General features: G+C 46.4%; 1 protein-coding gene across 3 annotated transcripts in view; it reads left to right on the top strand.

Annotated features, from left to right (window-relative positions):
• Nucleotides 1–15,406, top strand: part of LOC141273670 (cGMP-dependent protein kinase 2-like) — a 604,296-nt gene that overhangs the window by 119,020 nt on the left and 469,870 nt on the right. The gene's annotated exons all lie outside the window — the stretch shown is intronic.

Genomic DNA, 15,406 nt, shown 5'->3' with positions numbered 1-15,406 from the left:
GGTGGTTTTATTCAGACTCTATGTGGTGGCCATATGGCATTATTTTGTCATTGTATTTTGCGGTATTATTGGTTATATACTGGACTTTGTTCACTAGCAGTATGGTGATATTTTTTATTTGGTAACTTTATGACTATATTTAGAAGTATTATATATAAAATGACATTACTTCATTTTCAGGGAAATTTATATATTTTATCTGTATTTTTTTTGACTGGGAAGAAATACCGTATATACTCGAATATAAGCCGACCCGGATATAAGCCGAGGCACCTAATTTTACCACAAAAAACTGGGAAAACTTATTGACTCAAGTATAAGCCTAGGGTGGAAAATGCAGCAGCTACTGGTAAATTTCCCCATCCTGGTAAGTATTGCCCCCTCATCCCCAATCGTGGTATGCATGGCCCCCTCATCCCCAATCCTGGTATGCATGGCCCCATCGTCCCCAATCCTTGTATGCATGGCACCCCTCATCCCCAATTCTGGTATGCATGGCACCCCTCATCCCCAATCCTGGTATGCATGGCACACCTCATCCCCAATCCTGGTATGTATGACACCCCTCATCCCCAATCCTGGTATGCATGACCCCCTCATCCCCAATCCTGGTATGCATGGCACCCCTCATCCCCAATCCAGGTATGCATGGCCCCATCATCCCCAATCCTGGTATGCATGGCCCCATCATCCCCAATCCTGGTATGCATGGCACCCCTCATCCCCAATTCTGGTATGCATGTTCCCCTCATCCTCAATCCTGGTATATATGGCACCCCTCATCCCCAATCCTGGTATGTATGGCACCCCTCATCCCTAATCCTGGCTATGTATGACACCCCTCATCCCCAATCCTGGTTATGTATGGCACCCCTCATCCCCAATCCTGGTTATGCATGGCACCCCTCATCCCCAATACTAGTATGTATGGCCCCCCTCATCCCCAATCCTGATATGCATAGCCCCCTCAGACCCAATCATGGTATGCATGGCCCCCTCATCCCAATCCTGGTATGTATGCCCCGCCTATCCTGGTTTGCATGGCCACCCATCACTGTACACATTAAAAAAATAAACACTCATACTCACCTTCCTCCCCTCTGTGCCAGTTCTGCACCTGTTCTGCCAGCAGCAGCTCGCCTCCACATCTAAGCAGCATATGACGTCACTGCCATGCGCTCTCAGATGCCGAGGTGAGCTGCGGGGATATTCACTCCTCTACACGCCAGGACTATATGCGTGGAAAAGAGTGAATATCCCTGTTCTTTAATGGCGTGTGCAGAGTGTCAGCAGTGCTGCAGGTACCGCTGCGGCTCAGCTGTCTTGTGTGCCCGCTACTAAAGAGAATGCTTATTCAATCTTCTCCACGTCATGGGGAAGGATAAACATTCATTCTCTTTAGTAGCGGGCACAGAGGATCACTGAGCCACAGCATTAGCTACGGCGCTGCTGACACTGTGCGCACGCTATTAAAGAAATTAATATTCACCCTCTCCACTCCCATGGGTATGGAGAAGGGTGAATATTTATTTCCCTTTAGCAGCAGGTACACGTGGTAGCAGCAGCAGTGGCTACTGCCTTTGCCCGCTCCTCCGCCGCAACCCCCCCCTCACTATCCACCACCGGACTATGTTTATACCCAAGTATATACCTGAGTATAAGCCGAGGGGGGGCTTTTCAGCCTAAAAAATGGGCTGAAAAAGTCAGCTTATACTCGAGTATATACGGAATATATCTATATAGGTTCTAGTAATGATACTTTGGCCCATGGATCTGAGCAACATGCTGACCGGTCGGGGTCCCAGGTTCAAATTTTGGGACCATAGGATTGTAGATATGCCACTGTTTAATATTACCAAAGAAGGAAATATTATGTCACAAGGATCAGTCCTAGGCCCCCTCCTTTTCTCCTGATATACTGCCTCTATTGGACAAACCATCAGTAGATTCGGTTTTCAGTGTTATCTCTATGCTGATGACATACAATTATACACATCATCTCCTAACTTCACCCCTGCATTACTAACATTAAATCCTCCCTCTATCTGAAACTGAATCTGTCAAAAACTGAACTCCTTGTGTTTCCTCCCTCCACTAACCTACCTATGCCCAATGTTGCATTTCTGTGTGTGGTTCTACCATTACTCCCCAGCAACATAACCGCTGTCTTGGGGTCATACTTGACTCAGATCTTTCCTTCACTCCCCACATCTGATCACTCACTCGCTCATGTCACCTACACCTCAAAAACATCTCTAGAATTTGATTATTTGTTACCTTTGACTCTGCAAAAACTCTTACTGTTACTCTTATTCATTCTTGTCTGGACTATTACAACTCTCTACTAATCGGTCTCACTCTTACTAATCTCTCCCTTTTCCAATCCGTCCTGAATGCAGCAGGCAGGATCATATTCCTTTCGAACCGTTTCCAATGCATCTACCCTTTGCCAGTCATTACACTGGTTGCCCATCCACTACAGAGTTCAATATAAACTTCTCTCTCACCCACAAAGCTCTGCACGGTTCTCCACCACTCTATGTCTCCACCCTCATCTCTGTTTATTACCCTACCCGTGCCCTCCGTTCTCCTAATGACCTAAGACTAACATCCTCAACAATCCGAACCTCCCACTCCCATCTCTAAGACTTCTCCCGTGCTGCTCCAATTCTTTGGAGTGTATTACCCAGGGCAATTCAATTAATTCCCAATATCCACAGTTTTAAGCGTGACCTAAAAACGCATTTCTTTAGACTGGCCTATCGCCTTACCACACTTATCTAACCATCCCTGTTTTGTCCATACAAAATTTTCTTTAAAAACAGGACCCTCGTAGCATCTGTTTACACACCCTCCACTCATTTTTTAGCCCTCTGTGTCTGTACACATACTGGCTAGTGCCTGGTTCATGCAGCGTTATGTGAATACCCTATTTATTATATTGATGGCTGACCATACAATACAAGCACTTTTTATCATTCACCTTTCATGTCTCCCCTATATCCTCATAGATTGTAAGCTTACGAGTAGGGCTCTCACTTCTCTTGGTATCTGCTGATTTATGTCTTATTCTGTGAAGTCTTTACTGTCTGTACAAGTCCCCTCTGTAATGTAAAGTGCTGCGGAATGTGTTGGCCCTCTAGAAATAAAAAGTATTATTATTATAACACAATATGAGCAATTGTTTTTTTAAGGGTTTCATGGGATTATGCATGTTTCTCTCCAGAAAGTGCATCACTTATGTCCATGGGCTGTATCTGGTATTTCAGTTCATCTTCATTGTAGTGAATGCAGCTCAACCCCATTTTCAGCTATTTTCTCCAAGTCTTATACAGGCTTTTGAGACTGATGAGTGATGCTGAATGTCAATTCTTGTCACTTTTCCACTTCTGTTATTGGCTTGCAATGGATTCAAATAAAAAGTTATTTGGTAATAGATATTTTTAGATAATAGATATTTTAATAAAGTGTTTATATCTCACACTATGGGCAAAACAACCAATATACAGTATCGGGCACTACATGTGCTATTTTGGCCAATGATTAGGTAGTTTGTCCACACTCAGATGTAAGTTGCAATTAGTGATGACTAGAGATAATGGAAGAGATCATATAAAAAATGAATGGGGCCTCATTTCAAGATTTTAATTTTTACAGATGTAGATTGTCAGCAGTACACATGGCACACTAGTCTAAGTAGTGCACCATGGCAAACTATGCTTTTTTTGCATAGAGAACAATTCTAACAGTAGTTTTATTTTAGCAGTATCTGAATGGCATAGAATAATATAGAAAAATATGCTATCTTACTGTTGATGCTTTCTGTATGTCTATGTTATAACTTTGTGATGCTGAGACACTTCTCACGGACATGAGTCAGGGAAATCAAGGAGTCCGAGATCAAGAGCCAGGAGGGTACGTAATAAACAGAGGGAAAAGATAGAGGCGTAGTCATGTAACAGTCCAAGGTCAGAATACCAGGAAGATAGCGGATCAGAGCAAAGGGGCTAGGCAAACGGATGGTCAGAATGAGGTACAAGGTCTGGCAGCAGTAGATCTATAAGCAAAGCACAAGGCACTGAGAAACCCAGATATCTGGGTCTGCCAGCCAAGTTAAGTAGCTGAGTAATCATTAGGAACAGGGAACACCTGACCGAAGCTCAGCACCTCCCAGTCTTAAATTGGACTGCCGAGCTGTTAATCAAAAACACTGACAGCTCAGCATGCCCCTACACCAGACTGGATGACTGAGCTGTCAATCACTGCATTCAAGACACATTGAGGGGTGGAATCGTGACAGACATCACTTTGTGCATTATCTGTGTGCATTTTATATGATCCAGACGGGACACTAAAATAATCATAGGGAATTAGGAATATCATGTTTTGAACCTGCTTTGTGCTTCTGGTGTGCATCCAATCTTGGGCTTTTATTGGGTCCTATCATTACATGTGAAATTGGTCAGGAAAGGAGTGATGATGAAATAATTATCTGGCACTACACAATGAAGGTACGAAATAAGCAATCTACTAAATAACGAAAATGTATGAACATCAGCAATAATGTGATAAAGAAGTGGACATGGACATTTACAACCGCTCTACTGTTATATTAGCCAAAAAGTGAAACTGGAAAATCTAGAATCTTAGTAATATATCTCCATTTCTTCTTCATTGCTGTTTTCATATACCTTCCAGTTCATTTTTCACTGTGCAATGCATGAAAAATGGTTTGCAACCCAGTAGCTGTTAACAAGCCGGCTGGCTGCTGATGAAGGTTCTTCTTATGGTTTTATTTTTATTCTAATTACAGGCATGTGAGAATACCCAGGAAAGGTTTACTCATTAGCATGGGAATATGTGATGCTCTTATACATGAACATCCAAATAGCCTGACATATAGTCATACATATAAATAGAATAATCGCATTGGGTATTCAAGTGTTAATTAGCTTGTTTGCAGGCGTCATTAAAGCTTACTAATGGTTGCAAAAAACCCCATCTCTTTCACTGTAGATGTATATTACATGAGGTGTAGCCAGACATGTTCAGTTTGTCTTGCATGTTTTGTCTTTTCCTCTTCTTTGCTGTTTTCCAAAAAAGTACAGTTTCTCTCTCCATGTTGCCAAGTGACATTCTCTTCCTGATGGACTTAATAGTGATTGTTAATGTTCAAATTAATCAGATGACTGTCCCTATTTTCAGTGGCGTAGCTAGATTCTGATGGGCCCCAGTGCAAAATTTGGACTTGCCCCTCCCACCCCCGCATGTTGGTTAGATGTATTGACTCTTGTACACACCCTGGTATGTATGGCTCCTATCCTGGGCCCATCCAGATATACAGTATATGTCGCCAATCCTGGTACACATGTTCCCCCATCTGCCGCTGTTCTTTAACATACAACAAATAGATGATTCTACTCACCTTCCTTCGTTCCCATGCCATGAGGAGTCCTCTTCAGCATCCGGCACAGAAGCCAGCAGCTGACTTCAGCGTGCAAGCAACAGACAGTGCATGACGTCACTGCCATGTGCCACCAGTGGCTTGCACGCCGACGTCAACTGCCAGCCTCTGATTGGCCACAGCTTGACAGTATGGTGGGTCTCTGCACCGCAATACATGTCACCTGAATGTGCGTCCTTGGATGCACATCCAGCTGAAATATACGTTGATAGCTGATGTCAGTGGACCCCCATCCCACACGGGCCTGGTGACAGTCGCACTGTTTGCAACCATGATCGTTACGCCCCTGCCTATTTTACTTCACTCAAACAGCAAGTGTGAAGCTGCCTCTACACCCCTTCTTCCCTATCATAGATTCACTTTTAGACAAGAATTTTTATTTTTGAGGAGGCTCCCGAACATTCATACAAAGCCTGCAAACATATGGGCTGTATATTTTTACATGCATGGTTGATTTAGGTAAACTAATTAAAATAATGTATGATTTCAGGTTTTAATGAGCAAAGAAAATCTGCAAACGATTCTCAAAAGTAGGCAAAAATGCACTTAAATTTTGAACATATGAAAAGAATAATAGTAAAATGCAGTTACCTGACAGCTTCCAGGTAGAAACCAGTGTAATGTTCTGCATTTAGCAAATGAGAACTGATATAAAGCAGAAGAGTAGTATTTTAGATGCTAAATTTTATATCTACTAATTACAATGTTAATCAAGGTGAAACTTCACTTCATTTCAATATGCTTTTCAACTGCATTTCCATGAACTGGAATACTTAAGGTAGTGATGAACGGATCGTTTGAAATTTGTAATTGGCAGTTCACATGGAATTTGAAATTTGATTCTCAGCAAAGTTAAAAAGAACCTGCTAACAGGAGTTAGCAAAAGTAAGGACATGGCCATAATAGCACTGTTAGGCCACGCTCACACCTGCTTAAAAAAAAATTGCTCCGATGTTGATCCAGAAAGGTAGGATGAGTGTCATGCGTATGTCACTCGGTGTGTCATGCGAGTGCAATGCGAGTGTGCGATGATTTTTTTTTTTCTCGCCTAGCATCCCATTTCCATTGTGTTTTTAACATCATCTTTTACATACTATAATTAATTATAATTAATTACAACTTAAAGCTAGTTTAATAAAGCAATCATACAAAGATATAGTTGATAGAAAGATATTAGATATATAATAGATATTTATTCTGTAGATATATAATTTCACAAGCCCCCTACATATATTAAACTTGCACCCTTTAGTGCCTTTCATGTGGCACTAAAGGGTGTTTAGCTTTTTTAACCTAATAAATACATAATTTAAAAAAACTTTGTAGAATCCCCCCAAATTTTTGATAACCAGAAAAGGTAAAGCAGACAGACTGGGAAGGTCCCTGGTGATTGGGCCCTTCCCAGTCTAAAAATACCAGCCCGCAGCCATCTCAGAAGTGGCACACCACATTAGATGTACCAATCCTGGCGCTTTGCCTGGCTCTTCCCGATTTCCATTGTGTGCTGGAAATTGGGGTAATGGTAGTTGGGGTTGATGTCAGCTGTGATCTGTCAAAAATCACACCTGGCATCAAACCCTGGGGTTAGTAATGGGGAGGTGTCTATCACAGGGTGGGAAGACAGGGTCATATCAGATCAGCCTAGGAGGTCTCCACCCCCTCTTTCCTTAGTGTCTGGGCTCCCTTCCCCTCATCCCTTCGTGTTGCACTTTGTCTTTCCTTCACTGTGCGTGACAGGCGACCGCTGTGCAGCGCTCATAGCTTCCTGGCAATGACAACAGCAGGGGCACCGCCTGTGCTCATCTGCTATGAACGCCGACCACTGGGTGGCGCTCATAGCAGATCGGCTATGAGACTATGACAACCACAGGGGTCTCCTGCAGACCCCAGGTTTTCATGCCAACCCTTCGGTGACCCGCAGTCATGTGACACAAGCACCGATGGGCAGGACTTATGACGTCCTTCCACCGCGGCCATGTTAAATACCGTTGAAATGCATGGGAGAGCACAAGGGTATTTTCGCGCTGATGTAGGGAGAAGAGCTGGGGAGTGCATTACTATGAGGTGTGTTGTAAACAGCCTTGTAATAACCAGGGCTCATGCCAGACAAAAAACTTTGGATTTGTAATATTAGCATGCGCTGTCTACCGGCGGGCCAGGACTAGTAGACATTTGGTATTTTCTCGCGAGCCAAATATAATTATACTGCTGGCCAGATTTGACCCATATGCCTGAGTGTGACATCTATACTGTAGACACTTCAACAGATGACATTCCAGTAGAGGCTTTAAGAAATGCTCTTTTTTTCTGGGTATTTTTCAGCATTTTGTAATCCTGAGCTTTTTTTTTTTGCGTTTTGATAATTTGTGGGGCTTCTTTATATTGGCATTTTCAGGTTTGTTTTAATCCATTAAGCAATGAATTATCTTTTAGTATTTTTTTGTGATAAAAGTGCTTACAAAAAGCTCAAAAAGACACCTGGGAATTTTTGTTAGCCTTTGTGGCTTTGAAAGCCTGAAATGTTTAAAGGGAATCTGACAGCTGATACATGCTGCGCGATCCTGTATTTCAGAGGAAAACATACTTTAAAAGCCACCAGTAGACTAATCAGAATGGTGGGTCCCTGGCAGTTTCTCCCTGTACATTCACCTGGGTGACAAGTTTCTCCCTATACACGCACATTTGGACAGACCTGTCACTCAATGGGAGCATGCAGGAAAGATGTCAGGAACAAGTCTGTCCAACTAGTCTCCCATGACGCTTGGTCTCCGGTGGCATAAACAGTATGTTTTTCTCTCAAACCCTGCTGCTAGTGAAGGGCGAACCCATGAATGTTTGGGTTCATCAGGTTCGGTCGAACTGTAGTCCAAACTTTGGTTCGGGTACCAGAAAGCTGTGCTGCAGCCTTTCAACATACTTTATTTGGTATCCGAACCCGAACACTACAACGGACTTTCGGGAGAAGACCATATTCAGAGTTCATTATCAGCCACTAGGTGACCGGTACGAACCCCGAACTTTACAGTTCGGATTCACTCATCTCTATCCGCTGCACATCAGAGTCAAACATACAATGCTAAAATGATGTAGCCAGTATCTTTTACATGTTGCTTGAGGATCGGGCAGCATGTATCAGCTATCAGGTTCCCTTTAAAAGATGTTCAGAAGTCTGAACATATGAACAGCGAGTTGTTTTTCCATAGAAATAAATTGGACGATTATTTTGAACGTTTTGAGAGTTCTTTTTCCGGCGGTTCTAGAAGCAATGGCACTAAAAAAAATTCTACAAAAAGACAGTGTGAACATACTTTATAATCTGACTTAGCTGGGTGTGGTCCTACCCTGGAATTGTGCTCCGGCTACTTTTCTAAGGAAAAAACTTTTGCTTGAAAAAAGCTGGTCATATATTTCTTTAATACAGTTTTAAGAATCAAAAATTACATTTTAAAACAAGGGTAAGATGGAGCAATCACAATTTATTTCACACACTTTACACATCATCTCAGAAGGTGAATAAAAAGCTTCACAACTTCACAGTTTGCAGCAAAATGATTAGATTAAAAAAAATAACATAATTTTGTAGTATTCTGCTATGAGATGTCTATGTTATAAGTGTCTATGTGTGGCAAACCTGTTGCTGTAGTGTGAATTGAAGCCTGTCAATTGTAAGGTTGGCTTGGGTTGCCCAATATTGTGCTTAATTTATGTGAAAAAACTTTGTATTGAATTTGTTTAAGGAAAAAATGAGCGTCCCTAACCAAACTGAAAAAATTATAGGGATGGACACAAGATATCAAAGCGTATAGTATATGTATGTTTGTATATGACGCGCCCCCTGGGCCATATTCTTTAGTGGGAATATCCGGAGCCGGATCAGATGGGGGTTGTAGTCTTCCGAGTGGCTGTGACCCGGTCCGTGCCCAGGGTGTCAAACTCAGTTGTATGTGGCAGTCCTACAGATGTTATAAGTTCTTTATTGTCGACTACGCCACCCGTTGTATTGCGGTCACTATGGCCGCCGCTGCAGCAGGGTCCGCTGAGGCTGATGGTGTAGGTGCAGCTTTTGGTGGTATAACCCCCAACGGGTGGGGTATAGCCTCAGGGGGATCAGGTGAAGAGGATGGGGGTTGTGGTGATGCAGTGTAGACGGCAATCAGAGACAGAGTCGGGTTATGCAGTTTAGGATGTTTACTCACTGCTGATGTTCCGGTCACTCCAGCTTCGAGTGACCTCCCGAGCCGTGCTGCGTCCACCAGGTTCTGGATCCAGCCAACCCCCAAATAAGTCCGGAGCGTGACCCTGAGCTTTCCTTCTGTCCTTTCCTCTGGCCGTCCCCACCAGAGATCCACCCAGGTCCAGCTCCCTCGGGCCTTCTGTTGGGAGACCCTTGGCCTTGGGTTCCCTGACCCTCCACGTGGTATGCCTTCATGGTGGATGTGGTGGGTGGCCGTGGCAGACGCTGCCCACGGCCTCCGGTCTCTGGCTGGGGTGTGTTTTTGCCCCCACCAGCTTGGGTTCCGGTACCCTTTGCCGACTCTTCACCCGGGGATTTAATTTGGGGTCTTAGAGTCCTTTCTTCTGTTTCCCCCTCTGGGTCTCTCTCTCTCCTCTCTCACTCTGGGTCTCTCTTCTCCTCCGCTCGCTGACTTTCTCTCTGCAACTGACCCTGTTCTTAGTTGGTGCCCACCTTATATACACCCTCTATGTGTGAGCTCAGGTGACCAGCACCCAATGAGCTCCTATCTTTACCCAGGCTGCTCCCCCTATCTGCCCCTACACTACTTGGGATGTACCACCCCCCTCCCACTCCAGCCAGGAACAGACTCGGTCGTACCTGCACATTTCTAAGTGGGAGTACCGTCGGCCTGTTCCTCGGAAATGGGATGTGTGTAGTGCATGCAGCCTACCGAGCTCAGATCCACACTCCATCCTTACCCGGGAGTGGAATATCACACCTCTGGGTTGAGGTGCAATACCCCTGTAGCAGCCGAATCCTCAGGGTGCTACATTCCCCCCTGGTAAATCACAGCACGTCCTCGGGCTGTAAGACATAACACCAAAACATACAAATTTTTGCATAACATATAAAACATATAAAACATTATATATATATATAACTTTTCAGATAAAACATTCTCGTCGTCTCTTGTTTCTCCTCCGGTCACTGTGCAACTGTTGACCGGGCAAAGTGCGACAGTCTTTCTAGAAAAATGGTTTTCCTATAAAACCGGTAGGGGGCGCTTTAGGACGCGCAACTATATACAGGGATTATGGCCGCTCTCAGTCCTCGGCCAGTTAAGGAGGGAAAGGGAATGGCTGCTCACAGTCCTCAGCCTGTGGGATTAAGGGTAAACGGGTAAACAGTTCACTCAGCTGGTCCCAACGGGGACTATATTTGCAGTAACAGTTTCTTTATACCCCGATCGGGTAACTATTTACAGCACCTACTCCGCTGTACTCAACAACGTCTTCCTCCTGCTCCTTCTTTGGGGATCTCAGCTTCAGACCCGTCCGGATCCTCTTGCTCTTCCTCCTCACATCGCAGCTCCTCCTCTGTCAGGCGATGCACATGGAGGGCGTAAGGTCCTTTGGCACACTTGTGCCGGGTAAAGGTGACCTCGTCCCCGATATAAAGGTCACGACCTCTGTGCCCCTCCGGCAGATGGGACTCCACATCTCTGCGCGTGACAAAGACGTCGCCGGGGGTGTTGTGGTCTCTGATGAAGCCCCACCCATGCTGCATGTTGAACTTAATTACAGTCCCGGTGGTGCGGGGACTGTGCGCTGCACGGGGGTCCCTCCTGGTTCGGCTCTTCTGCTCGGCGCTCCTTATTTGGGCCTGTTGTTCCCGGACCCGCCTCTCTCTCCGCTCCCTCGCAAACTCCTCGAGCTGCTGTCGGCAGCACGCAGCACGCTCCGCTGCAGCTGCCCTGGTTTCTTGAGTGAACCCCATTAGGTCTTCTCCGGTGGGGTCCCACTCAAATTGGGTCTCTTCAAGCGGGGGCGAGATCCTTATCACGGGCTTCGGAGCCGGAATCAGGGGTGCACACATGGCCCCAACTCTCCTCTGGTGCTCCAGTTCATAATATCTCTGGGGCCAGATGAAAGACTGCCCGTCCGGCCACGTGTGCTGGGCAAACAAGTCCTCTCCCAGACGCGGCACCCTTGGTTTTATGGGTGCGGGCGCGGTGGTGGTGGCGCCCGGGTTGCCCAGGCCTTGCGGCCAGGCCTGGGGCACCTGGAAGGTGAAGGGCACCGTCAGGACGGCGGCGCCCTGGGCTACCTGGCCTTGCGGCCAGGCCGGAGGCTCCGCGGAGGTAGGGGGCGCTGTTGGTGATGCGACGCCCGGGAATTCTAGGCCCTGCGACCAGGCTGGTGTTACTTCCTGTTTTGCCACGCTCGGGGTCGGTGCGCATGGCGTCACAGGGGTCGCGGCGGCGGCTTCCGGTTGGGGCCTAGTCTGCGTCGGTGACATGGCGTTTTCGGGCACAGCAGGGGGACTTTCGGGCTCTGCGACGGGGAGCTGGGGCAGGTAAGCGGTGTCCTGGTTTGGGGTATAGACGTTCCCTTTACCTGCCTCCATGCGTTCGGCTCCCTTCTCGGCGCCGTCTCCGGCCTTGGGTCCTCCCGCGCCATCCTCAGAGGCGGTCTGTCTCCTCATCTTGGCTGGCGTGCTCCGGGTCTTGGTTTGCTGGGCCATCTCTCGGCTCCACTCCGCCAATGTCTCTCGCTGTACCCGGGCCATCCTCCGTGCGAGGCCCTCCAGGGCAGTCTGTGCACACTCCCGGTCTCGGGGGAGCTGTGCGAGGACCTCCACTAGGCCTAGTGGGGTCGTGGTTTCCAGCAGGCTCCTGACCAACGGGTCGGTGCTGCTCTGCTCTTCTTCCAGCAGGCTCCTGGCCAGCGGGCCGGTGCTGCTCTGCTCTCTGGCCATCTCCGGGTGAGCTTCTCTGCTACTCCTCTCCCGGCTTCTTGCCTCCGGGTGCGCTCACTCTAGACTGCTCCAAGCGGCACCCATCTTTGTTCTCTCCTTTCGTCTCCTCCCACTTCGAGGGCGGTCCCGGGGCCACTTGGTGACTGTCAGCTCCAGGGGCTGTTCTTTCACGCTGACAGACACCTCTAGCATCACAGTCTCTGTTGGTGGGGGCGGTTTCCATTTTTGGCGCCATTTTCGGTCCTGGCCCACGATGGGAGGCGGCCTCTTGCCACCCTCTGGCACGCCCATAATGGCGTCCGCTCTTCCAAGGCGGGAAACCTTTGGAAATGGCGGGAATCGCTTCCCAGTGGCGGGAAACTCTGCAGATGGCGGGAAAACGCTGTTAATGGCGGACAACCGGCGGGAATCGACCTGTGATGGGGTCCGATGGCGGGGACCCTCCGGAACCGGCAGGAGACTTCTTTTTGAGGTAAACTTGCACTTTTCTTCAGGCACGCAGTACCCGGGTGTTGCGGGCACGTAATCCTGCCGACTACGCCAAAGTTGACGCGCCCCCTGGGCCATATTCTTTAGTGGGAATATCCGGAGCCGGATCAGATGGGGGTTGTAGTCTTCCGAGTGGCTGTGACCCGGTCCGTGCCCAGGGTGTCAAACTCAGTTGTATGTGGCAGTCCTACAGATGTTATAAGTTCTTTATTGTCGACTACGCCACCCGTTGTATTGCGGTCACTATGGCCGCCGCTGCAGCAGGGTCCGCTGAGGCTGATGGTGTAGGTGCAGCTTTTGGTGGTATAACCCCCAACGGGTGGGGTATAGCCTCAGGGGGATCAGGTGCAGAGGATGGGGGTTGTGGTGATGCAGTGTAGACGGCAATCAGAGACAGAGTCGGGTTATGCAGTTTAGGATGTTTACTCACTGCTGATGTTCCGGTCACTCCAGCTTCGAGTGACCTCCCGAGCCGTGCTGCGTCCACCAGGTTCTGGATCCAGCCAACCCCCAAATAAGTCCGGAGCGTGACCCTGAGCTCTCCTTCTGTCCTTTCCTCTGGCCGTCCCCACCAGAGATCCACCCAGGTCCAGCTCCCTCGGGCCTTCTGTTGGGAGACCCTTGGCCTTGGGTTCCCTGACCCTCCACGTGGTATGCCTTCGTGGTGGATGTGGTGGGTGGCCGTGGCAGACGCTGCCCACGGCCTCCGGTCTCTGGCTGGGGTGTGTTTTTGCCCCCACCAGCTTGGGTTCCGGTACCCTTTGCCGACTCTTCACCCGGGGATTTAATTTGGGGTCTTAGAGTCCTTTCTTCTGTTTCCCCCTCTGGGTCTCTCTCTCTCCTCTCTCACTCTGGGTCTCTCTTCTCCTCCGCTCGCTGACTTTCTCTCTGCAACTGACCCTGTTCTTAGTTGGTGCCCACCTTATATACACCCTCTATGTGTGAGCTCAGGTGACCAGCACCCAATGAGCTCCTATCTTTACCCAGGCTGCTCCCCCTATCTGCCCCTACACTACTTGGGATGTACCACCCCCCTCCCACTCCAGCCAGGAACAGACTCGGTCGTACCTGCACATTTCTAAGTGGGAGTACCGTCGGCCTGTTCCTCGGAAATGGGATGTGTGTAGTGCATGCAGCCTACCGAGCTCAGATCCACACTCCATCCTTACCCGGGAGTGGAATATCACACCTCTGGGTTGAGGTGCAATACCCCTGTAGCAGCCGAATCCTCAGGGTGCTACATATATATGGTGTATGTACATATTGGGGCCAATATGTGATATACTGTGACTAAATAATGACACATGTGACATGGGCGAATATGTGTCATATATTTTATATATGTAGAAATTATGTAAATAGAATGTGCACACATTGTATAAATGTTTGCATATATTTGATCTTTGTAATTGTGTATATTAGGTATATTATATATGATTTATAATGTTAATAATAATGACTGCATGGTAAAAGTGGAATCACATGTGTTCCATATGGTTGCATTATTTGTGACCATTATTATTTGAGTACATAGAACAGTAAAGTTTTCTCACTGTATGGCAGTATCTAGCACTATTTTTAGTATGCTATACTCTATTGGATTGTTGCATGGTTAAACTATTTAGAATTTTGTGTACTATTTTGAAGATCTCTATAATTAAAGGGTTTAGCCATGAACAAAGTACATTTTAATCAATAGATTTCAGAATAAAAATAAGTTTCACAATTGGATATGTTAAAAAAATGTTTCTGTGCTGAGATAATCTTATAACTGTGCCTCTTTTATGTAATGTAAAATAATAATGTCTTACTGTGCTGGAACATGATCTCATCATACCACATCTCCTGGGCAAGGGAGGAAGCAAAAGAGAGTATTCAGACAGGACAGCATGGTATTGCAGAGGCTGCTTTCTGTGAGGTATAACATTTCCCTGCCTGTTTTTAAACAGTGTTTTACCTCAAGGAAGGAATCATTTGTGATCTTGTGCTGTAATGACTATATACTCTCTTTTTCTTCCTCCCCTGCCCAGGAGCTGTGGTACGATCAGACCATGTTCCTGTACGGTCAGACACAGCCATTACACAGTACACAGCAGGGGCACATTTATAAGATTATCTCAGCACAGGAACATTTTTTAACACATGCAATTGTGGAACTTATTTTATTTCAAGGTCTATTGATTAAAATGTATTTTGTTGGTAGGACAACCCCTTTAATTTGTTTGCAGTGTTACTTATACTCTAAATGGATGTTTTCTTAGGATACTTTATGGCAGTTTTATGCAATTTTGATCCAAATAAAATTTTGTAAAGTAAAGGAAATGCTCTTCTGGGTTATAAAAAGTTACATTTCACAACATCTTTTGTCTCATCACTGAACTGTAATGTCACAGAATTTGGTGGTAAATTACAGAGAACTGGGTTCACATATGCTCACTAAACTGCTGAATGAGCAAATTACAGCAATGGGATATAGACAAAGCATTCAATATGGAAATTGATAATTATTTTTAGGGAAA

The sequence above is a fragment of the Phyllobates terribilis genome, unplaced genomic scaffold (assembly GCF_046119375.1).
Source record: "Phyllobates terribilis strain yellow unplaced genomic scaffold, ASM4611937v1 Scaffold_5__5_contigs__length_657084704, whole genome shotgun sequence".
Taxonomy (NCBI): domain Eukaryota; kingdom Metazoa; phylum Chordata; class Amphibia; order Anura; family Dendrobatidae; genus Phyllobates; species Phyllobates terribilis.
Note: the sequence above shows the minus strand (reverse complement) of the source record. Positions and strands in the feature narration are given on the sequence as shown.